This window comes from Anser brachyrhynchus, assembly GCF_964034855.1.
Source record: "Anser brachyrhynchus genome assembly, chromosome: 13".
In the NCBI taxonomy this organism is placed as follows: Eukaryota; Metazoa; Chordata; class Aves; order Anseriformes; family Anatidae; genus Anser; species Anser brachyrhynchus.
This window is the reverse complement of record NC_137708.1, coordinates 1,119,932-1,142,546: the sequence shown is the minus strand read 5'-3', so window position 1 is coordinate 1,142,546 and position 22,615 is coordinate 1,119,932. Positions and strand designations below refer to the sequence as shown.

The window sequence follows — 22,615 nt, the reverse complement described above, 5'->3', positions numbered from 1 at the left end:
AGTTTGCCAGTGAACAGATCACATTTTCCTTCGATTCATCTATTACTTCAGGTTATCTGATTCTTTTTTTTTTTGGACTGCCTGCCTGCAGGAAGCTGCGAGTGCGTGGGGTGCAGCCCAGGAGCGGTGCTGGACGTGGGAATTGCTCCTGCCCGAGCCCAGGCGAGCACAGCCCTGCTGCTCAGGAGCACTGGGCAGAGGCCACCAGAGGTTTGGCTCTGCCACGAAGAGCAGGCGAGTGGAAACAGAGTCTTTCACAAATTGAAAAACCTCTTCCTTCTGGGCGATGCCGACCTTACCGGGAGAAGGGGAAAGGAAAAACAAGCACAGCTATTGCTTAAAGAAGCCGAGTTGCATCATTTCTCCTGGCATTCGCAGGAAGCCGCACGGTTCATGCTCTGTGGCATGTACGGCTGCTTCCTGCTCTGACTTGTGCAAACGGGCTCGGCAAGGAGCCTGATGCTTGTCCTCCTTTGTTGGGAAGTAACACCCACCTACACGGGCTGCATGTGATGGCCCATCATTTTCTAAGTCACTGGAACCGAATAATTGGATGTCAGCACTGTTTTCATCCCCGGCCGTGACCAGGCTCTTGGGTCCCCTCCTGCCTTGCTGGCTCAGTTCCCTGCTCGGAGAGTGGAAGCGAGTCTTGGAGCAATATTGTACCTGAGCTCGATGAATCAGTGTCCCATAAAAGTACCGGCTACTTTGATTGCCTAATAAAACATGCAGGGTGGATAAAAATAATCGCAACGGCAAGAGGTAGAGAAGCAGGGCTGGCCTGCAGAAGTGCTTGGGCCCAGCCGCTGTCTCCTGCACGGCTCCTGCTTTCCAAAAGCGTCTCTCCTGGTGCACAACAGGAAGCAAAGCTGGACCGAGCAGATTAAAGTTTAAATTCAGCTACAGCCTCGCAGATTTTTCCTCTCAGGCTTCGGTTGGTGCAGCTAATTAAACTGCAGGCACACGGGCTGCTGAGCTCTTACCGCACGCTTCCCGAGCACGGCTAAGGAGCAGCGCATCTCCTGCACGCAGCCCCTGGGGTAAACCTGCTGCTTCGAGACAGGTGCTAAAAAAACATGAAGAAATGCTTGTCTGGGACATTTCATCCCACCGTTTGAAAGGAAGCTGTGAGCTGCTGAGCTGTGGAAAGGCACTGCTTTGAGAGGACAGGTCGTGATCTACCCTCAGCTGTAAATCCGGGTGCCTCGGAGCGCAGCTCGCTGGGATTTACCGCGGCATGACGGCGAGCAGGGTGCTGCCTGGCACTCGCTGAGCTCAGCTCGCAGGGGCAGCCCACACTTGGCCAAACGAGGGGATTGTCAGCAAAGCTGCCAGCAGAGGAGGTGTCCTGAAAGATGGGAAACATCCCCTGTCCTCTGCAGGGCCACTCCCAGGACACAGGGAGGCAAGGGGAGGTTCGTCTCCCCCAGGAAGGTCAGTGCCTGCCCCGGCTCACCTTGTGTCAGGAGCTGCGGGATGTAAGGGCTGCGTGGGATGTTCAGCCCATCAGCAAAGTGACAGCTGTTTGGATTACTTAAGAACTGAGAAATGGGCTGTTAACCTGGCACTGCTGGCTAGCAGACAGCCAAAAACCGTGCGTCAAATAAACACCAGCCTGCATCCATCTGGAGCTCCGCTGAGATGTGCAGAGACCTTTCAGACCAGTTGCTCCAGACAGTAACACAAGCAGGTCTCTGCTCCGAGCTGGGATGCTGTAATCCCCCCTGTGGGCTTTGTGAAGGAGATTCTTCGCCCCACTTCGTGCTCCTCACCCATTCCTTCCCTTTCCTTTCTCCCACCTGCATTAACCTTCCCATTGCCAGGGTGGCCAGGTTTGACCTTCAGCACTTTTTGGCTCCGTCCCTGCCTGCACAGGCACTGCTACACCACTGCTTGTCTGCCCTGCCGGGAACAAAGGGGCAGAAGAGCTGCTTCACCTTCCCAGCCACCTCGGGCTCCCCTTTTCACAGGCTTTTCTTCCCGAGCCAGCAGCCGCTGGTCGCAGCCTCAGCTGCTTTGGAGGCGCAGTGCTGCCACGCCGCAGGGCAGGACCCAGCCCTGCGCCCGGGTAAGGGTCGGCACCGGCTTGTGCCAGCTCACCCGCTGCCCTCAGCACTGCTTCTGCTGCCAGAAAGGGTGAGCTGCAGCTTTTGGGAGAAGGAATAACTCACTGCCAATAACAAACATTAAAACTGCCCGGCCGTGATTTGGCCAAACAAACATCGGTGCAACAAGGAGCAGGAGGGGGGGACTCAGGGCACGATGCTGCTGCTGCCCGGCCCCTGTGCGGGGGGCTCGCCCCGGCTGCTCCAGCACCACGTGGAGACCGAGCAGCACAAATAGGAAACACATTGGGGATTACTGGGAGAGATAATAGCAACAGACGGGGCCCTGCCTGGCCTTGATTATGGCGAAATCACGGCAATCGCTGCTGTTTATAATTCCAGCAGAAGTCTCTCTTGTTTTTTTATTGTATTCACTTGATTGTGTTTTGGGCTCGTACCCCCTCTATTGTGAAGTTAAAGGGACCCTGACAAGTAGTTCGGGATCAAAACTGGACCTGACGGGGAATCGCCGTAATCTGATTACACGGGAATGTCCCCCAGACCTGAAGCAAGTAAACACTTTAATTGCATCTGACCTGTCCTAAAACATTATTCCTACATTTTTATTAAACAAACAGATATATTTCAGTCTAATATGTTTCGGGTTGTTATTAGCGAAATCAGGGCCTTGGTCCTGCTGTTGCACTGCAAGCGTCTCCTAACCTGAGGGCACTGGGATTGCAGCAATTTATCCCGGGGTACCCACAGGTGGACAATTTGGGCAGTAAAAGCAGCAGGGTGACATCTGAGCCCCGGGCAGAGACACAGGGCACCTCCTCAGCTCAGCAACGCGCTCAGGACCCCCCCATTCGGTGAGCTGGCCCAGCACCACTGCCAGGCTGGGGGACCAAACATACCCGAGCATCACGGGACAGCGAGGGGAGGTGGTTGCACCACGTTAGTCACCGGATAGCTGTTTTCATCGGAAGGTACGGAGGAGGAGTGCTGCCCTCCCAGAAGAAGCAGCCATGAATTTTGCACGGGGATCAGGCTGGCGAGCGAGGCGCCCCTGCTGTCTGCGCAGGAATTCGGCCCAGGGAGCAGCTCCGCTCCTCACCGCCTCTCCAAACGCCCCCTTTGTCCGCCTTGATCCATTTTGTTTTTCTGTTCATTTGTCTCTACAGCCATCCCTCTCCCCCTCCCTGCCTGTCAAATTTCACTCTCCTTTCGTACCTGGAAAGCCTGAATTAGAGGGTTTTGAAAACCACTTTAAAAGACAGCCATCACCCATTGTTTTTCCAATGGCATATGGTGATAATAACAGTGCAGCAGCCCCAGACCTCCTGGCTTCAATTACTTTACAGGATCAGCTAATCCCAGTTAAAATTACCTATGTAACTGAAGAATAATTGTAAACCGGGGTCTCTCCTGGACTCTGGCTTTCTGAAAAATCGTTACTGAGGTGCTCCCTGTGCCAAGGCTGCGGAGGATCAGCGGATGAGTAACAGGTTCTGGGAGATGCTGTCCGAGGAGACTGCTTTCTTTTGCTTTTCAAAGCAAACTCCAAACAGATGGCCACTTTTTTTCCTGCGGCTCCGTGGAGTGCGTGGGATTGAAGCAACGGGGAGAAAAAGAGATTTCAGGAGTTTCTTTAGCCGGGTGGAGCTCAAAGGGCTGAACCTCTCCCAGGACTGTCCCAGCCCAACAGAGCAGTACTGAGGCGGCCGACGGGGGCTCGGTTTGGGAGATCTCTGCCGCAGCGGGGCAGGTGCAGGTCCGGGGCGAGCCAAAGCAGGGCCCCGAGCCCAGGTGAACGCGAGGCTCGAGGCAGGGAGCGTTGCTTGTGCCAGTCGTCAGCGCCATCGCTCTTCGCTGCCCTCAGCTGCGACAGGGACGGGGAGTCATTAACAGCAACTTATTTATGGAGACAGCGTGATCCTGCCCACGGCATGAAGAGGGCCGGCTCTGGCACCCCCTGACATCTCGTCTTTTGCCGGGGCTCCCTGGGCCTTGTACCTGCCTTGCAGTCTCAGGACATCTCTGCGGTACTTCCGTGGAGTAACTCTGCCTGTTACTGTGACAAGGCGTGATTTTTCTCTGGATGGGCGATAAAACCCTCCTGAACCACAGAGCTGTGTTTTGATTGCTTCTATACGTATGGAAACTTCCATGACAGTTTTTCTGCAAAATGTTCCTTTTAAATCTAAAATTCCCTGGATTTAGCCCAGTTCTTGATGAGGTCACCTCCCCATTACCGTTCCCACTGCCAGCTTTGCCCAGGTATTTGGCACCCTGCGTTATTCCACCAGCTGCCTCTAACTAGCAAATGTATTTTCCCTGGCAGTTTTGTTGCAGGCCTTGATGAAGGATCAGACAGACACTGACAGCTCAAAGACTCCATAAACTTTATGAACTCCGTGACAGGCTGCCCAACACGCTCCGTGCAAGACTCCCCTGTAGCCCAGGGTCTCAGACCCCACCTGGTGCATCCGGCAGAGTGCCCTGGTCCTGACATTGTTTGGCAAAACCTGTCAACAACTGTAGATCGGATCTCTATAAAAAAATAGAGTCAGGTGTATTCCAAGAGATATCATCTGCTCAGGTACGGCCAAGAACAGCACACATTTCACCCAAAGCGCTGCACATCATTCTTCCAGCCTGCTGCGGCCGGTGCTCGTTGCTCCCAGACTGCGAGCTGCCGTGGGGCTGTGTCACCCCTGTCAAGCAGATGCTATCGAAGGCTGCCCCTTAGCTTCCCAGCCCAGGGACTGGGAACATCTCCCCATGCCTGAACGTGCCGTCACCTCCACGGATGGCTACGGCATTGTGCCAGACATCAGCCCTGCCAGCCGGCCTCGCGGTACGGGCACAGCTGCAAAGCTGAAGATTGCTCCTAGAAGCGGTGCTGGGGCTGACAATTTGTCGGTGCAGGGACAGGAGGGGGGCTGCCCGTGTGATCTACTTAATTAAAACGAGATTATCTCTAAATAGCGCACTAAGTAAGCACACTTGAAACATAAAAAGCAACAATACAATGTTTAGCATCTAATTGCACTGTGGCTTAAGTGAAGGTTTATATTGTCTGGAGCTTGCTGAACACTTTCGCAAAGAAAGACAAAAATGGGAAAACAGTGGCATGATCAATGTTGCTATTTGGTCCTCCTCAAATTGTTTTTCTTCTGTAAGTGTAGCCCAGCGCTTCTGTTACCATTATTACTCTCCCCTATTTTTCAGTCTGGTTTATGAAAGCTATTGATCCATCAGATGCTCGAAGATCCTGCTTCCCTGGCCGGGATGTCTCATCTGAAGCTATTATAGACTCTGCACACTGCAGTGGTTTAGGATCAATACCGCCATACGCGCTCACACGCTAGCCGAAGTGTAACTTAATTGATATGTTGGTTAGGAGATACTCAGGGATACTCGCGGTGCCACGAGTGTATCCGAGGGAAAGGCGAGCGTCCGCGCTGCTTCGTATCGCGTTGCAGAGAAGTGCAGTTCTGACAGCCAGCATCCGGCTCTTTGCTGCTAGGCTTGCCTTAATGATATTTGATTTGCCTCTTACCAGCAGGTAAATAATTGCATAAGACCAGGAGCTTGCTCAGAGGAAGGATGAGGGGGAAGACAGAGTCATTTCCTGATTTCCAGTTGCAAACTTGTGGTGTTCTTCTGGGAGGAGAGTGTCTTTGCTGGGGACAGGCTGACTTCAGCCAGTCAGCCTCTTCTTCCTCAGCACGTGCCACCCAGCATCCGAGATGTGTTGACCACTGTTAGGGGGACATAGGGGGCTAGAAGGCATTCACAACCTTGGATTTACTCAACCTGCCCCAGCCACACACTCCCACCCGCCTGGGGACACCCCTTGTCCCCGTGAAGCCAGCCCCACAACACCCTAAGCATTTACCCCGCAGGGGCTGGCTCTCCACCTGGCCAGGGCCAGGTCCCTCTCCTGGAGCAGGAATTACTTTGCACATGTGGAACAATTTATCGTGAGCCGGCGCAGGGCTCCTCTCCAGGTCCTGGGCCACTGATGTGCCAGACGAACAGCACTTCTCTCTTCCCGCTTGCCTTCAGGTGTTCGGGGCTCCTTGTCGTTTTTACAGACATTTCCTGTGAACATCTCTGTATTTTAAATTGAAAAAAATAAATGACTTATGCGGTCTCCCTTCCTGCCATCAGCAGGCACGTGCTCTTGGCCCCAACTTTGGGACAATCAAAGCAGCATTTACCCAGAAAATAGATCTCAGGTTTTCGTTTGGTCTGTCTGCACTGGGATGGGAGGGTGCGAGGTGCTTTGCTTCAGATGGAGATTGATAGCCTAATCTGAGTCCCTGTGAGTAGCAAAGTGGATGGCAATCTACATTCATTTTGGAATTAATATTAATTCCAAGCAGATGAGGCCAAGCAAGCCACACACCAGGGCTATTTGCACAGCAGATTGAAGGCTCAGTGACATGGAGACACTGTTGAGCTTTAATTCCTTCTGCTGTGCTGCTGTGGAAGAAGGCGTTGTCACGGGTGGGTCAAGTGGAGGCAAGATAAACCTGTGGCATGGTCACACTTTCGGCATCTGGGAGAGCTGAGCAGCATCTTGGGAAGGGCAGGGAGATGGGGACGGCGTTGCCTGGCAGACGTGAAGAGCTCAGAGGGGAAGGCGTCTCCCTGCAGGACGTAGGAAGCTGGTGACGTTTCCGACATAAATGGTCCCTCATCTGCTGCACCGTGCCGGGGCTCAGAGGAGCACAGTGTAAATAGGAAGGCAGAGAGCTGGAGTAACATCTCAAGACCTCAGTAACTCCTTGCTGGCATTGGGGAGCTAATGTGGTTTTTGCCTGTGGACTGGCAACACTTTATTCACTGCTGGGGATTTCTAATGGGGTCCCCCTCAGCTCTGCTCCCAGCCTTTCAATCCAAGTGTCCTTTGTGTGCAGGAACAGGCCAGCGGCTCTGCAGAGGACGCACTTCTGTAAGGGCTTTTACCATCCTCTTGTGTGTGTTCAGGGAGCCAGCTGGACAAGTTGAAGAGCTTACAGAACTGAAAAGGGCACGCGCCAGCTGGGGCACCTCGTTTAGTCCTTCTGCCCAGAGGAAAGGTGCGGGGGGCAAGGCAGGGACCTCCTCTGGAAGTCATTTGAGGTCTTGCTGGGTTTGGAGCAAGAGAAAAGGACGGACCAGTCTTCACTGCAGACCAGCTCGACAGGCATGTCATTGCTGCTAGGGGCAAGCAGCGGTATTAGCATGCTCGTCAGCAGACAGAGAAAGGAAAACAGAGCTCAGGAAGGGAGCTGGAACTCCCAGCTCTATTTCCTTCAGCTTTAGGGGCTGATGGCACAGGGAGCCCCACACGGGCAGTACGTTTTGATGCCAAATGTATTTCCTTTCCCTCTTCCACTCACAGACACGCTGATGTGAGGTCGGCAGGTATGCGCACGCACAGCTCCCCTCTGCGCCTGGCTGCACGGCGCCCGCAGCAGCCGCCCCGCGCTGGATGGGGACAGGCTGCTGGGAGGTTCGGGCTGGCTTTGTGTTGTTCTTTCAAATATCCTCGGTTTTGTGATGCTTAATAAGAATATTCAAAGCCAAACCAAAGGTCTAATGTATTTTTGGCTGCAGCAGAAATAATTATCCCCTGTTCAGCCCGGCTTCTGAAGTCAGTAGCTTGTAACAGCTGCCTGAGGAATTAGTTCCAAATGCAGGGAGCTGTACGGGGAGAGAATGGAGATTTCGCTCACCCAAACCACGATGCTATCCACCCACCGGAGGAGCAGGAGCAGCCTCTTCTGCATAGCGAGGGTGTCCTGGCACGGGATCAGGCTGGCAGCAGCCCAGCTCAGAAGCATCTATTAGCAGGGCTTGAACTTATGTCAGCCAGGGGTTGGGCTAATTCCACTTTCTGAGACCTCTCTGGGTTTCTGCCCAAAATCCCTACCTAAGATAATCTGAAATGAATGTCAGGCTTTATCTGCAAATATAATAGCATTCTTGCGGAAAGCATAACTTGATTTCATTATTGAAAAAAAAAAAAGGGGGGGGGGAGTGGGGAAAAAAGCCTTCTAAAGCATGGACAGCCCTGCAGGAGAGTGCAGGCAGGTCACCACAGCAAGCCCCCAGGGGGTGATGCTGGCACAGGCGGGGGTAGCAGTCCCCACAGGCTGTGTGCCCAGGCACCACCACCACCAATACAACCAGCATTCGGCATTCGTCCTGCTCAGGACACGGAACAAGGTATTTTTTATTCTGTGGTCTGAATTACATCACAAAAATTGAAAGCTGTTCGTAGGCTATTTTCAATCTGAAACCAAGTAGAATTATTCTATTAAACAGGTTACTATGAATAATTCACTCGGACTCTGGAGGTGAAGGTGGCACCCGTTACAAGTACAGAAGGGCTTTGCTGAAGAGGTGAAAGTTTGGGCTGTGCTGGGAGCAGGCTGCCCGGAGTGCCAGACCTGGGGCTGCTGCTGGTGTCAGAGGCAAAATGCTCGTCCCAAACTGCTGGTGGATGTCAAGGTGCACGGCAGCCGCCCCCCTGCCACCCACGTCCCCCTGCCACACGCGCTGCCCCGCGGTGAGACGGCGACCTTGTCCCCACACCACCACCTCTGGTCGGGCAGCCAGGCTCAGCCAGCCCGGGAGAGCCTCATTTCACAAGGTGGCAATTAAAATTTTATGCTCTGAGTTTTCCCTGAATGATTTTAAAACATCTTTTCTGATGACTTCCTAGTAGCGAGTTGAGTAAATTAGAATCGGAGCGCAATCAACATCCTTAATTCAGATGCCAGCCCGGGATCCGCCGGGGAGGCTGCATCTGAGCAAGCTCTGCCTCCCTGAGAAGGTCAAGGACTGGGCGTCCTCGGGGGCTGCGCCCTTGGAGCATTGTCAGGAGGAGAAGAAGCACCAGAAAGTAGGACATGGTCCCCCAAGTAGCACAAAAATCCTGCCCCGCTCAGCACACTTTACTTCTTTCCTTCACACGCATGTTTGCTGTCACATCTGAGGAGACGTGACTTTGATGATATATGAATAAAGGCGCCTCGCTGGCAGCTGTGAGGAGCTCAGCCCGCTCCCCTCCACGTGCCCCAGGGAGCAGGGCGCAGGAGCGATGCCCACCACGTGCCTGCCACGAGCTCCTTCCCCCTGGAGCCGGCCCCAGCAATGCTTTGGCTTTGGAGGCAGCTCCTCAGCTCTGCTCAGTCCTGCACCCACCTCGGCACGTAGCGAGGTGCCCGCTGGCCCTGCTGCCCCGTGCTGCCCGCAGCCAGTGCTGCACATTGCACGGGAAGGTGCAGCCGGGGCCATCGCTCTCCAGAAGCTCCGCACTAACCCTGCGCACCCCAGGGAAGCACTTCACAGGGCCCTGGTCCTGGGTTTTGTACAGTGGGTTTGGAAGACAGCACAGACCTGGAGAAGGATGTGTCCGTGGGCACGGGACCAGCAGAGGACAGCGGCTCTGGTGTGCGCTGTGTCGGTGCGCACACGGACATGCAGTGCTGGGGGGCTGTGCCCCGGCACCTTCCCAAACACGGAGCGGTTGTGAAACTCCCTGCAGTGCAGCCCCAAGGTGAAACCCTTGGGCAGAGAGCAGCCCCTCTTAGAGGAGAAGGGTGGGAGAGCTTCTCTTTCCAATTAAAAGCTCGGCAGCTCTGATATGCTGCAGCTGGGTTGCTCGCCCCATCCCTGGGGTGCACAGGCAGGGCCGGGTGGGCCCAGCCCTTAACAAACCGCAGAGCAAACGGCACGCAGGGGTCAGGCTCTCAGCACCCTGCGCTCCTCAGAACGAGCTCAGGCACATCATTGGAAAAACATTGTGTTACAACCTACGGTGCTGGGTGCTAACGGGGACCGGGCAGGCACCGGCATGGAGCAGGGAGCAGGACCTGGAGCACCCCGGGGCCCCCGGAGGAGCAGCTTGGCCCCCTGGGGCGATGGGCGCTGGGTGCAGGGACAGGAGGGACACCGCTGTCCGGCTCGTGGCCAGGCTGCTGCGGCTCCCCGCTGCCCCCACTGAATGAAAGCTGTTTTTGTTTCGCCTCCTGCCTGAGAGCGGAGGTGTGTAAACAGGAAGAGGCACTCCCCGTGCACCCGGCGAGCGGAGAACGAGGTGTTGAAAAGATGACAGCCGGCTCTGCCAGAGCCTTCACCTTGCTGAGGACAGGGGGAGGCCGGGAGGCCGGGGAGGGGGGGCTGCAGAAGGGGAGATGCTTGGAAAATTTCATCTTTTATTTCAGGAGGAGAAAATATTCTCCACCGCTTCCTGCCATCAAAGGTTTCTTGCTTTCTTCCACCCTGAAAAAATAAAGCCAGCGCTGTCGGGCCGCTGAGAGACAGAGGGGCAGCGGCGGAGCCGGGCGGGCAGGAGGACGGGCAGGATGTACCGTATGAAAAGCGCTCTATGCGGCTCAACTCTCCCGTGGGCAATAAGGGCTGCTGAAAAGCCCAGAAAGGCGCTTTATCACGGAGTGTTTATCGCTGAGGTCATTTCTGCCCTTCCCCTCTTCCAGCCTCCTCCTCCCTCCCTGTCTGGGGACCAGGTGCGGGGTTTCCGAGGACAGAGCCTGCGATGCCCCAGGTCCTCCCGGTGTCCCCCCAGTGCCACCCAGGCATCCAGTGGGTGCCTGTTTGGGGACAGCCTCGTTTAGCGCACTGTTATGTCAATGAGCAGCGAGCAGTCAGTCCCAGCAGTGCTCATGCAACGCCTTTTTTCTCCATGGCCCCTCATCCATCCCACGCCAGCAGCTACGTTTGGTGGCAGGATGAGACACCTCCATCCTTCGAACCGTCCCCACACCATGCAGTAAGGCAGGGGACCCCGTCCCCGCTGCCCCTGGATGCCCACGTCCCCACACAGCGCCTGTCCTCTCCCCGGTGCGGGGCCGGGTGGCGTTAGGGGACAGCCAGCTCGTGGTGCCGGAGCGGAGATGCAGGCTGTAACCACCTGGTGGCACCAACTAAAGTTGTCTGAGCAGGAACTAATTACTGCCAGTTGCAGCCCTTGGCTTGGGAATTGCAGTGCAGTTTTTAGTATCTCTGTGGTTCGCCGTGTGGTTGTTAAACACCAAGTCATGTTTTATAGCTGCAGGGTTAATGGTTGTGGGCTGGAGTCGCGCAGCAGGGGATGGGTTTAGGCTCAGTCTGCGCAGCAAAAATAAGAGGTGAGGTAGTGCCCAAAGAGAGGGGCCGAGCTCCGCATCCCACACCGCTGCCTGCCACAGCTTGGGCTGGTTTGTGCTCCTCCGCTGGGACAGGGCCCAGGAACAGGAGCTGTGCAGGGGGCAGGGGCCGGCCCCATGAGTGGGGACAAGGGGGTGGCAGTTTGGGGCTGTGCATGGGAGCTGAGCACTCACAGTCCTGGTCTGCAGCACTGTGATGAAGAGAAATCCCCGTCCAGCCCCAGGTGGGACCCTGCGCAGTGGAGGAGGACCGAGGTGCTCTGGGCACCCTGTCCCACCCCAGGCACCCCCAGGCCACAGACAGATGGAGCCTGGGGGCTCCCAGCAGCTCCTGGTGCTGACATTCCCAAGCCCTCCTTGGAAAAAGACGCCACGGTACACCAGGGGACCTGGGGACACGCTGATGGCACGATGGAGATGTAAGTGCCCCGTGTGCGGTGGGTCCTGTCTGCAGCCAGCAAGGCGGATGGGTGCTGGGTGACGTTTTTCTCCAGGTCAGTAGGAAATGGATCCGTCCCCACTCCAGCGCCGCCCTCAGCCCGGAGGAGGCAGCAGAGGTGAGGTGATGCTGAGGCAGGATGCCTCCCGCCCGCTCCCGGAGCCTCCTCCCCAGCTGCCCTGCTCCACGGCACCATCCCGCTGCTCTGACACCTCCAGCAGCCATTTATTCACCCATTTTCCCCCAAAAGAAGCAGCTGCGTTTCATTTGGGATGCCAGGAGGTGTCCTGGCCAGAAGTCACCCTGCCGTGAGCGCTGTTTGCACATGCCTCTGGTGGGGGCACGTGGGGGCACCGCGGGCTCTGCGCCAGCTCCTGGCGTGGGACTGCCCCAGCATCAAGGCCCAGGGCAGCACCGAGGGCTGCGGTCCCTGCTGCCCCGCGGCTGTCACCAGCAGAGCACCAGGCCCCAGGGTGGGTGGGAAAACCCCCCAGAAAAGCCCCTGGTCAGGAGGGAGGCTGCAGGACCCCGCAGGTTGGGCCTCCGGGACGAGAAGTCCCTGCGGTGGCTGTGCTGGCCGCTTGTTGATAGCAGCTGGCTCTCGTGGGGCCTCAAAGCAACCCTTAAACTGTCCAAACAAACACTGATCTCACAGTTTTCCCAGCCAGCGTGTAATCTGTCACTGGCTCTGCTTTATCGCGGGGTGGAGCAGCGCCCAGCTGCGGCGCTCCCTCTGCTCCAGGGCAGACCCTGCTCTGAGCACCAGGAGCAGCAGTGGCCAGGGCACGGCCAAGGGGCAGAGGGCTCGAGCTGTCCCGTGTCACAGCATCACTCTTCTGTCCCTGATAAAGCATCCTGCGTCCTCTGGGGAATGGCACAGACAAGCACCAGGGCAGGGTGAGGGTGGGATGGTGTCCGATGGAGCTGAGACGAGAGGAAAGTGTCCGACCCCGTGAGCAGGGATGGAGCAGGACTCGCTGTGAACTGCACCATGCCCGTCCCAGCCCTGCACAAGTCTGCAGAAGCCTCCTCCATCCTTCATTTCCCCATGATATCGCTAAGCAGGACCTAAATTGACGGCAGGACATCTGATGAAAGAGAGCATAATTGCTTCAGGTTTCCTTCAAAAAGCATAGCTTGAATAAAGTTTGGGGGTGGGAGGTAGCAGCTCCTGATAGCTCCAGAGATTTATGTAGCTCAGCTGCTCCTGATCAGCCCCGACCACCTCCAGCTCCCCATCGTGTGTTTTCCACCCTTCCAGTGTCGTCCTGCGTGTTGAAATGTTTGGGTGTCTCCGGAGGACTGAGCCTTGGCCCCCATTAATCCCCCCTCACTAACCCGACAACAGGGAGGAAATTGGCTTCAATTAAATGTGTAAGGTTTCATTTCCCTTTGAAGTGCGGAGCAGCACAAGAGGCTGCTCCGGGAGGTCTGGAGAATAACCAGATAAACTGGGCCCAAAGTCTTAGAAGCGGGGACTTGCAAACTGGAGATGGGGCTCGTCGCCAGGACCAGACCCCAGCCCAGCGGTGGTTCCTCGTCCCTGGGGAGTGCCCCCATTCCCAGGAACGGATGGAAAGACAACAGGAGGAGCAGAGTGTTGGTGCCAGCGTGGGCAGGGCAGGGCCTGGCCGTGACGATCATGTGCAGAAAGGTCCCTTCGGGGCAGCCTGAGCTTCCCCAACCCATTTCAGCCACCCTTCGGGGCAGGACAAGCATCCTCTGCCTGAGGTCGTGCTGGGCTGGGCTTGCTCCTTTCACAGATGTGGAGGTGGCACCTGGGCACGGGGATAGGGTCAGGGTTAGGGTCCGGGCACAGGTGCAGCATCCTTGTAGGCCAGTGGGGACACACATCCCCGCTCTGCTGCCCCTGTCCTGGGGACCGCGCACTTCTGAGTGCAGGGAAGGCTTCACCCAGCCTGGAGACACCACTGTGTGCTTAGTGAAATGAGGTCTCAAAACACCCAACCACATTTTCTGCATCTTCTGGCGCACTGTGGGAATAACAGATCACCAGCTACTGCCTGTCATCCATCCTGCTTATTTCCTGCGCAGGACCTGATTTATGCCTGCATCTCCTTCCTTTATGCCATCAGTGCATACTGATAGATGGCCCCTCTCTCTGCTCTTGCTGTCCCCTTGTGCTACATCAAACCATTAATTCTTTGCCAATGTAAACCTGTCTCGCCTTCAAGACTTTAATTTTGCAAAAGCATAAACACCTTATAATCTGCCTGTCTTTACCTAGCCGGCTCTGGAGCTTTCGCTCCCCTTCCCCTGGCCTTAGGTTATCTGGGGTGACAGCAGGGCTGCAGGTGAGGACAGCAGGGAACACAGCCTCCCAGCTCAGCTGCCCCGGCCAGCTGGGCAGGAAGAGATGCTCACCGTCCTCCGAGCTCCTCCGACACAGCCAGCAGCCTGGGTGCTCTCCTGGAGAGCTGGGGAAGGCTCGGTGAGGCCCAACAAGCTGTTACACCCAAGGGTCCCGTGCTCGGCAGGCCAGCTAGGGGTCTGAGCCCAACTGAGGCCTCTGGATAATGTCCAGGCCTCCTGTGCTGGGAGAGTTCCATCCTGACCGAGCAGACTGGCATTTTATGGGGTTTCAGTCCTGGTGAGAGACTGAAAGTGGGGCTTTGGGGTGACCTGGGAAGCAGACACGTGCTTGCTGCCCGCTGCTGCTCTGCTCCCAGCCTGGCTCCTGCGCACGGTGCCAAGCTCACGAACGGCCTGGGGATGGCAGCTGGGGCACCTCCGGCAGGACTCATCCCCACCTCCTGGGGTTGCTCCAGGCTAAATGAAAGTGCCCTGGTGCAGAGCACGGCTGATAAGCCAGCCTCTAACGGGGAGGTGAGAACACATCGGCCCCAGCTCGGGGCACCCCCAGCAGCTCGGGAGCAATGCCAGCCCAGCGGTGGGATGCCCCAGCAGGGTGCTAGCCTCGGTGAAGCCTGGCACGCTGACCGGCACCCGCACCACCCAGCCGTCACAGAGCCCCCAGCGAGCCCCTGCAGAGCTTTGTCCTTCCTCTCCTAACTTTTCTCTCTCCTCTTTTTGATCCTTATTTGAATCATTTGTCCTGATCTTTGGCAATTCCTACAGCATATAAAAATATGTGCCATTTCTCCCTTTGGGGAACGACATGAATTCGGTTTCATGGCTGTAATCCATTTAGTGCCAGGTTATTAAAATGAAGATATCTTTCAGCACTACAGACCTGTTAATCAGGGGAATGGCTTCAGAGGGCTTTTGTGGGCTCTGTTAATTTGTGCTGCATTGAGCCACGTAGAGCTGAGAGGAGCATTAGGGACGGGAGTGAAGGGAATAAATCAATAAAGTGGATTGAAGAGTGCTCGGCTGGCTTGCTATTCTGCGGCTGCTGTGTTCTGACTTAAACGCTTTACATCCATCACAGCCCACAGATGTAACTCTGACTCGCAGGCAACAGGTTTTGTCCTCACCGGCGCAGTGCAGGTTCGCCAGCACGTCCAGCTGCCCGGACGCCGCAGCATCGCCCTCCCAGCCTGCACTCACAGCTCAGCCCTGCTAAACAGAGGACTTGCGTCCTCCCACCTTTCTGCTCGGCGTTTAGAAAATTAAAAGCTCGAACGCACTCCGAGAGAACCTCTTTGCCGCAAGGAACGAGGAGACAAGCTCTCATCTTTCCACCGGGGTGCCCCAGCACCACGCCGGGGCTGCCCGCAGCTGGGTTGCTTTCTGCGCCAGCGTCCCGCAGAGAAATGCAGCGGGGGGCGAGGGCCGGGCGGCGCCACGCCGCGCAGCGGGTGAAGCCGATGGATGTGCTGGGAAGAAAAGTCCCTGCTCCCACCTTCCATCCGGGCAGCTCCTCCCGGCAAGGGTCTTTGATGCAAGCGCAGGGAGGGAGCGGTAAATCAAAATAATCAATAATTAGCACTGCTCCCCCTCCAAGCCCGTGCCAATAGGTTGACTTTTAGAAATTCATGACTTCTACTAATTAGGATTTTCCTTTTATAATAATGGTATTCTGGCAAACAGAAATGCATAATGCCACCTCCACACTGCCTGCCTATCTGCTTCCAGTGGGAGAATCTCCAGAACTCCAGTAAATACGACGGGATTACACAAAACCCTCTCTGCAGAAGGACAGCTAGTGTTCTGCCTTTTGGCAGGTCTAATCGTTTGTAGCTAATCTGGGGCACGTGTCCTTCTCCATCCTCCTTCTGGCTAGGAGGGAGCTCTTGTTTCTGAAGGAAATACTGCATTTTCATTAGGTTTAATTCTTTAGGCAAAAAAATCATTCATGTCTTCTGCCATTGAAACCTGGAAGCCTTATCATCTTGCTGTTAAAAATGATATTTTTCCTGAAATATTACAGAGCCGCAGCTTTTAAGCCTTCAGTATGGTCAGATAATGGAAAGATGGCATCAGGTCCATGCCTGTGGGTAGCTGTAAGGGAATTTTAGGGAGGTAGATGCTGGAAGTTAAGCACCAACGACGTGTATTAGGATTGTTATCAAGCCAATGGTGTTGCTTAGAATAAAACAAACATAGAAGTACGACCAGCCTTAGGTTTTCCTGCACAGTGGCGAGGTGGGGAGCAAAGGCACCAGGTTAGGTGCAGGAAAAGGGGTGGCTGTAGAGACCCCGCAGCGAGCGCAGGTGGCAGGGAGAAGAAACCCAGCTGGCTTTAAGTACGGGGCAGCATGCAGAGAACTAGCCCCTAAAACTGCACGCTCCATTGACACCTGCTGGAGTTTGCCAGTCTCAAAGTTTCGCAACAGTAATCTGTAATTAACAATTTCATTTCCCTAAAATTTACTCATTGGCACTTGCTCACGCTGAGAATAACTGAAACACATTTTCAGTGCCCAGACTGAGCTGGCTGAGCTGCAGCACTCCAAAATCATATTACCAGACTTTTCCCAGCGCAACAAATCTCTCAGCTTTCAGACCCCAAAACCTCCAGGTTGTCTTTATCTACTTAACCTCAAACTTTGAAGCAAAAATAGCCCAGCTGGAGGACACGGCCGAGATATTCCAGGCTGGACGTGCGCCTGCCGAGGCTGTCGGGAGGGTGTGCCAGGCTGCTCACGCAGGGACCTCAGCTCCTGCTGCTGCCAGGAGGCAGCGGGGCCGCTCCACCAGCTGTGAGGGGCCAGCTCAGAAACCTGCCTCGCTCGTGGCAGCTCGGAGGAAGAATGGAGTTATTGGCCAAAATGCGTGGACAGCTCAGGGCACAGCTGCCTGCTCTACAGCCTTTGACCAGCTGCGGCTTTGCAAGCGTTCACCTTGGGGACACACACACGTGGTGACTGCGGAGGAAAGGGCAGTGGGTAGCAGGAAGGGAAGACCCCAGCCGCCTCCAGGGCCAAGCCTGGCTGCGGGCATACCCCAAAAAGCCCCCACAGGAGGGAGGACGAGGAGGTGCCAGCCGGGGGGGGGGCGCGGGTCAGCCCCTCCCGGGGGGTCTGGCTTTGTTCTCCGTATGACTGAGGAGGCGAGGGGAGAACCTATGAAATCTGATTTGGGGTTTTAAGCGGCGAAGAAAGCTTGTGGCGCCTTTGGAAAAGACATCAATAGCTGGCATGCCTGCAGCCTGCCCTCTGCCTCCCTTCCCCCCGGCCGCAAGAGAGAGCGCAGGCACGAAGCTCTGGAGCTGAGGTTGCGGAAAATGCTCTTTGTCAGAGGAGGAGAAGAGATTTTCATGCATTCTGTGTACATTCCTTCTGGGCTGGCTCCGGCTTTGTATTTAAAAATCTCCTGGTAACTCTCATTTTCTGTACTCTGTCTGCCTCTCAGCTTTCTTTTTTTTTTCCTTTTCTTTTTTTCTCCAGGTTAGTTTATCTCATCTGGTCTCGGTCCCCCTCCATGCCCACTCCTCGTGCTCCCCGTCGTGCCAGGGCTGTCACCGGCTGCTCCAGGGGCTCTCGCGCACAGCTCACCCAAGAAAATGAGATCTCTGCTCACAAGCGACCACACACACTCCGGAGTGACAGAAGGTGGCAAAAATCCCCTTGATTCAGTTCCCTGGGGAGGACGTGATGCGGATCCTCCACCAGAGCAGCCTGCTGGGGCTGGGCGGCCGCGCAGCAGGAGCCTGGCCCGCGGTGCCTGCCGTGGGCACGGAGGTGAGGCTGCGTGGCACCCAGGGCACGAGCGATGCAATTAATGCCACGTGGCAGGACAGCGACTGAAAACCGAGCAGAACATCGCGGTCCTTAACACAAGGCTGAAGCGCCTCCTCTGCAGCCATAAATCCTCTGTCACAGCTGCAGGACCCCGCAGGCCGCGCCGGGTGACTCTGCTGACGTGCAGGCAGTCAGGGATCCCACGCAGTGTGCTTCTTATCTCATTCTGAACTCGGCTTGACAAATATTTTGAAGTTAAGAGCCATCAAGGGATTAAAAACATCAACATGCTCCGTTCCAGCCAGGTTACCAAAATGTTTCTTTCTTCCAAAGGAAACTTAACTGGAGGTAACTTCTTCCTGTGGAAAGGCCTGTTTTCAGTGAGGCAGTGCTGGCACGGCAATATAAAACCTTATCGACCCACTCCGTTTGGGAATCGTTGGAGAAACACTTGGGAATCACTGGAGACACTCTGCGGCTGGGGCCTGCCCCAGGCTCGGTGCCGTGCCCGCGATCCAAGGCGCTGGGGTCCGTCATCCTGCCGACCCCACGTGTCCCTCGCTGTCCCCTCCATCCCAGCACCGCCACGGTCGGGGCCTGGTGGCAGAATCCAGCCCCGGGTGATGCCCTTACCACCACAAAGGTTCCCAGGCTGGGCTGACGAAGAAATGTTTGGGCTTCCCTCCACCTCGTAGGATTTTGTACATTTGTCTTGTGGGCCCTCGCCTCAGCCTCATCCATCCAAATTCTGCCGCGTTATTTTCTTTAGCAAATTCTCCTCACATACATGATAAATGCCACCCAAGACTTGGCCATTCTCTTCATGCCATTCAACAGACCGTAACACCAGGCTTGAACTGCAAAATCCTCTCTGGGTGGCAACCTAAAATTAGCCATGATGTATGAGGGTCTCCAAAGAGAGATACTGAAAGATAAGTTGCTTAAGAGGTTTAAAAAATGAACTGGGAGGATTCGGGGCAAAGAACAAGCCAGTGTCTGCCAGAAGGGAGGCAAAACCCACGCTGGTTTTAAGAAAGCCCTCCTCATTCAGCCTCTTGCTTCAGCAACATTAGTCTTAATGTCTGCACAGCTCTGAAAAGGAATTGAGACCAATTTGTGCCTCCTTTATGACTGCACAGAGTGCACTTAATTTGTAGGTCCTATGCAAATAGCAACCACTGTTTATCTGTTTTTAAATTCTTATCAACTGTGATACATTGTTTGTTTTTAAACAAAGAAAGGCTAGCATTTGAGTGATATTTCTCACTAATTAGAAGTTATTGTGTGGGACAGAGCAGAAAGGGCAGGTTGCCTTTTAGCTGAGACCATGTGTAAGAGCGCTCTCATTTTAATAAAGCTGAGTGCCGCTCACTGCCAGCTCCTAATCTGAAAAAGCAAAGTAAATATTTCAGCATTTAACAGCCACTTTTCCATGCTTCAAAGCTTTGGGGGAAGAATACATTTTCATAATTGTACTTCTTAGCAATGAATTTGAATATATCTGGGGGAAAGGCAGAGAAGCTGGCCCTAGCACAGGCACGGAGCTGACGTGGCCCCGTGGGGGCAGAAGGAACGTGCCAGTGGGCAAGCTGTCCCTGCGTGCCAGGACAACCTCCCATCTCCGTGCCTGGCCTGGGAGGCACCAGGACAGGGCTCCAGCATGGGGAGGTGACCTGCTCGCTGCCCGGACACTCCTAAAGCAGGACCAGCAGCTGATCTGAGGACAGAAAGGTCACCCTCTCTGTCCTGGGGCACAGCAGGAGCGGGGACGTGGTCTCCACCAGGTTGACATGGGCCCCTTGTCACGCACGTGTCACCTCAGCTGCCTCTCCCAGGGAGCTGGAGCTGTGTGACCATCTCTAGACCTCAAACCATTTCATTATTTTATTTTTTTCCCTGCAGAAAACTTCATTCTAAAGCTAATTCTTCCAGTCAGCGTAGCTGAGCCCAGTTCTATTGACTTGTAGGCCTTTGTGAAGCTCATTAGTTTTCTGCGGTCTTTGCCTTAAACTTTGAGGCCAAGGGAGTAGTCCCATTAAATAAGACGGCATAATCTCAGCACACAAGTTTTGCGGTAGATACCAATTAACAAATTTGATGATGCTTTTAGCTTTTTTTGTGTGGCCCCGAGACAGTGGGACAGGCATAGGCTGGAGAGGCTTGTATGCATTTATAAAGGGCAGGTTAATAGCTAGGATAGCTGCTTCGATATCGGAAGGATTTTGAAGACCCTGGGAAGCTGTGAATGCGGAGGAGTGTGGGTATGATGGAGGACATCCTGCAGAGAAAAAGGGAGCGCTGGCCTGCAGGATATCCTGGGAGAGGGAAGAGCGAAGCAGATTGGCTGTCTGATGGCCTCTGTAGGAAATTATCATAAAATCTTTAAAGCAAATAAAGTTCCCTTAAATTGAAAAGGTATTATTTGAATGCTTTCTGAAAGAAGAGGCTTGAACAGCATGATCTATTCTGTCTCCGAAATGTCACGAAGCATTTATACAGCTGCTCAGCTGGCATTAAAATCTAGGTCTTCTGCGGGAACGTGGCAAACAGCCGCAGGTCACCGGGATAAGCCCGAGACCTCAGGCAAGGCGTGGCTGGGCCCGGCGGCCGGCAGCGGGATGCTGTGGGTGCTGCGGGATGCTGTGGGATGATGTGGGTGCTGCAGGATGCTGTGGGTGCTGCAGGATGCTGTGGGATGATGTGGGTGCTGCGGGATGCTGCGGGCGCTGTGGGGAGCCACAGGCAGCACCCTGCAGGCACCTGCCGGAGGTCAGCAAGGTTTCCAGGCTGGAAAGCAATTTCCCCACTTAACGCCAAGGACTGCCTCAGGAAAACGTCAGCAAGCAGTTTTGGGAGGGCTGGGTACGCCAGCAGAAGTGTGGACGCTTCTCCTGCTGATTATCTCCTCTCTCCCCTGGTCCTCTTCCTCGCAGCCTGCCGCCTTTCTTCCATCTCGCTGCCCTCTCCTCGCCTCCTGCACATCCCAACTCCCGACGTGCTGAGCCTTGCTGCCAGGCGCTCACAGCCCACCTCTGCCTGCTGCTGGGCTCCTCGTGCCCAGAGGCAGTGGTAGGCACCTTTGCCATCTCAATAACAACTGAGAGGAGGTGTCTGGAGATGCGAGGGTGATGGGACATGTTCACGGCTTCCGTCCCCGCAGGGGCTGCCCTGAGCACCCCATAACACCCCACCGCCTGCTGCCAGCACAGAGTTTTCCTCCAGCCCGAGCGCTAGTGGCTTATGGTGAGCACCTCGCCTTTGATCCTTTCTCATGGCTGTGGTTCCCTGTTTACACAGACAACCACAGATCTTTGTATTTGCATTCATTAACTCTTCTGAAGCATTTTTTGATCGCCGTGATAAGGCTCCCAGTGTCTAAGCAGGGACCGAGCCCACATCCCAGCATTTCCTACCTTGCCCCAACAGATCCCTCTGAGGTTCTCACAAGCGATGCGGGTTTGTTGATCGTGGCAGCCATCCCAGACAAACCCACGGGAGGGTGGATGTCTCCTCCCTGGGCAAGCACGCCTTTTGTTCCCGAGAAGGCCGAGGCACGGGGAGACCTACCTCGTGAAGGCCAGCCACGGGCGAGGACCCTTCAGGTAGCAGGGAGGACACACCTCACTGACAGAGCTTCTCCTTTACGTGCATTAGGGATTTATTTTTTTTTTTGGTCGCTTTTATCCTCCTAGCCTTTCTGGCAGGCTTTTGAACGTACATAATGACTTGGAAGGTACAGTAAAGGTTCTGGCATCTGCGCAGTGCGGCGGGAGCGGAGCCAAGACACTGGCCCGCACAGTGGTTTCATCCCATTTGCAAACTATAAGGCTGCCTTTGAGCAGAGGGGGGCAGTGCGAAAGAACATGTGCTAAACATCATGTTGGGAAGCTTAGCGCATTAAGGGGAACAGCGTGCTGGCTACGGACAAATGGAAACGGTTTGCGATTTGTTATAGGAAAAGGAGAGGCAAGGAACAGTCTCTTTTGATTTAGGTTTAGTGCACGGTCTGTCAGGGCAGGTATGATGGTCTTCTCTAGGTATTTTAGCCAAGCAAGCGTCAGAGTGGCATAAATCAGTTTAACCCGAGTCTGTCAAACCTTTGAGAAGAACTCCTCGGTATTTGAGAGTTCACACATACAGAGGTGTACAGACACAAGGTAACGAGACGGAAAGAGAGTCTTTGGGAAAATAGAAACCCAGACACCGGCCCGCAACATGTGCTTCGAGCTCGGGCCCCGAGAAGCTTCTCTCAGCCACCTGGGCTGGCACGGAGCTGAGCTGCTCCTGCTCGGCCCTGCCATGACCTTTACAACCTCACATGCAAGGGTGACTGCTGCCTCTGACAGCTCCAGAGATAACGAGAGGCCGGCTCGTTAGGCATCAGCTCACCCACAGTATCTGCACAGCTCCCTTACCACAGCACGCAGTGCCCCACGGCAGACCTCGGGTGACCAGGCTGCTCTCAGAACCCAAATACCTGCACAGCGGACAGACGTCGTCCATCCCCGTGCTGCTTGGGACGGCGGCATGGACAAAGAGCGAACCTCAGCGCTGGCGTTGTGGCTGCTGACTGACGGGATCGGGTGGGTCAGGTGCCCTGGGATTTGGGAAAAGGTTCAAAGCTACAGGCAAAAACTGAAATCTCTCCTTCAAAGAAATCCCGATCTGTCCCTGACTTTCCCCAGCCCGAGCCTGCAGGAGGCTGTTTGGTCAATGCAGGGACAGCGGGCAGGGGGCTGCAGCCAGCCGAGAAGCCCAGGGTCCTACAGAAACAGAAGGGCTTTTCCAGACCTTTTTAAACTCAGCATCCACAAAGCAGTGCCCACGTATCAGTTTGGGGACATAAAAGGGTTC

General features: G+C 55.1%; 1 long non-coding RNA gene across 2 annotated transcripts in view; it reads right to left on the bottom strand.

Annotated features, from left to right (window-relative positions):
* Positions 1-22,615, bottom strand: part of LOC308176904 — a 35,504-nt gene that overhangs the window by 9,369 nt on the left and 3,520 nt on the right. Inside the window, exon 2 of one of the 2 annotated variants that reach the window (XR_013938724.1) lies at positions 22,239-22,358. This is a non-coding gene — a long non-coding RNA (uncharacterized lncRNA). Of the gene's footprint in view, positions 1-836; positions 22,359-22,615 lie in introns of those variants that run through there. The other variant, XR_013938725.1, reaches the window with a different exon arrangement.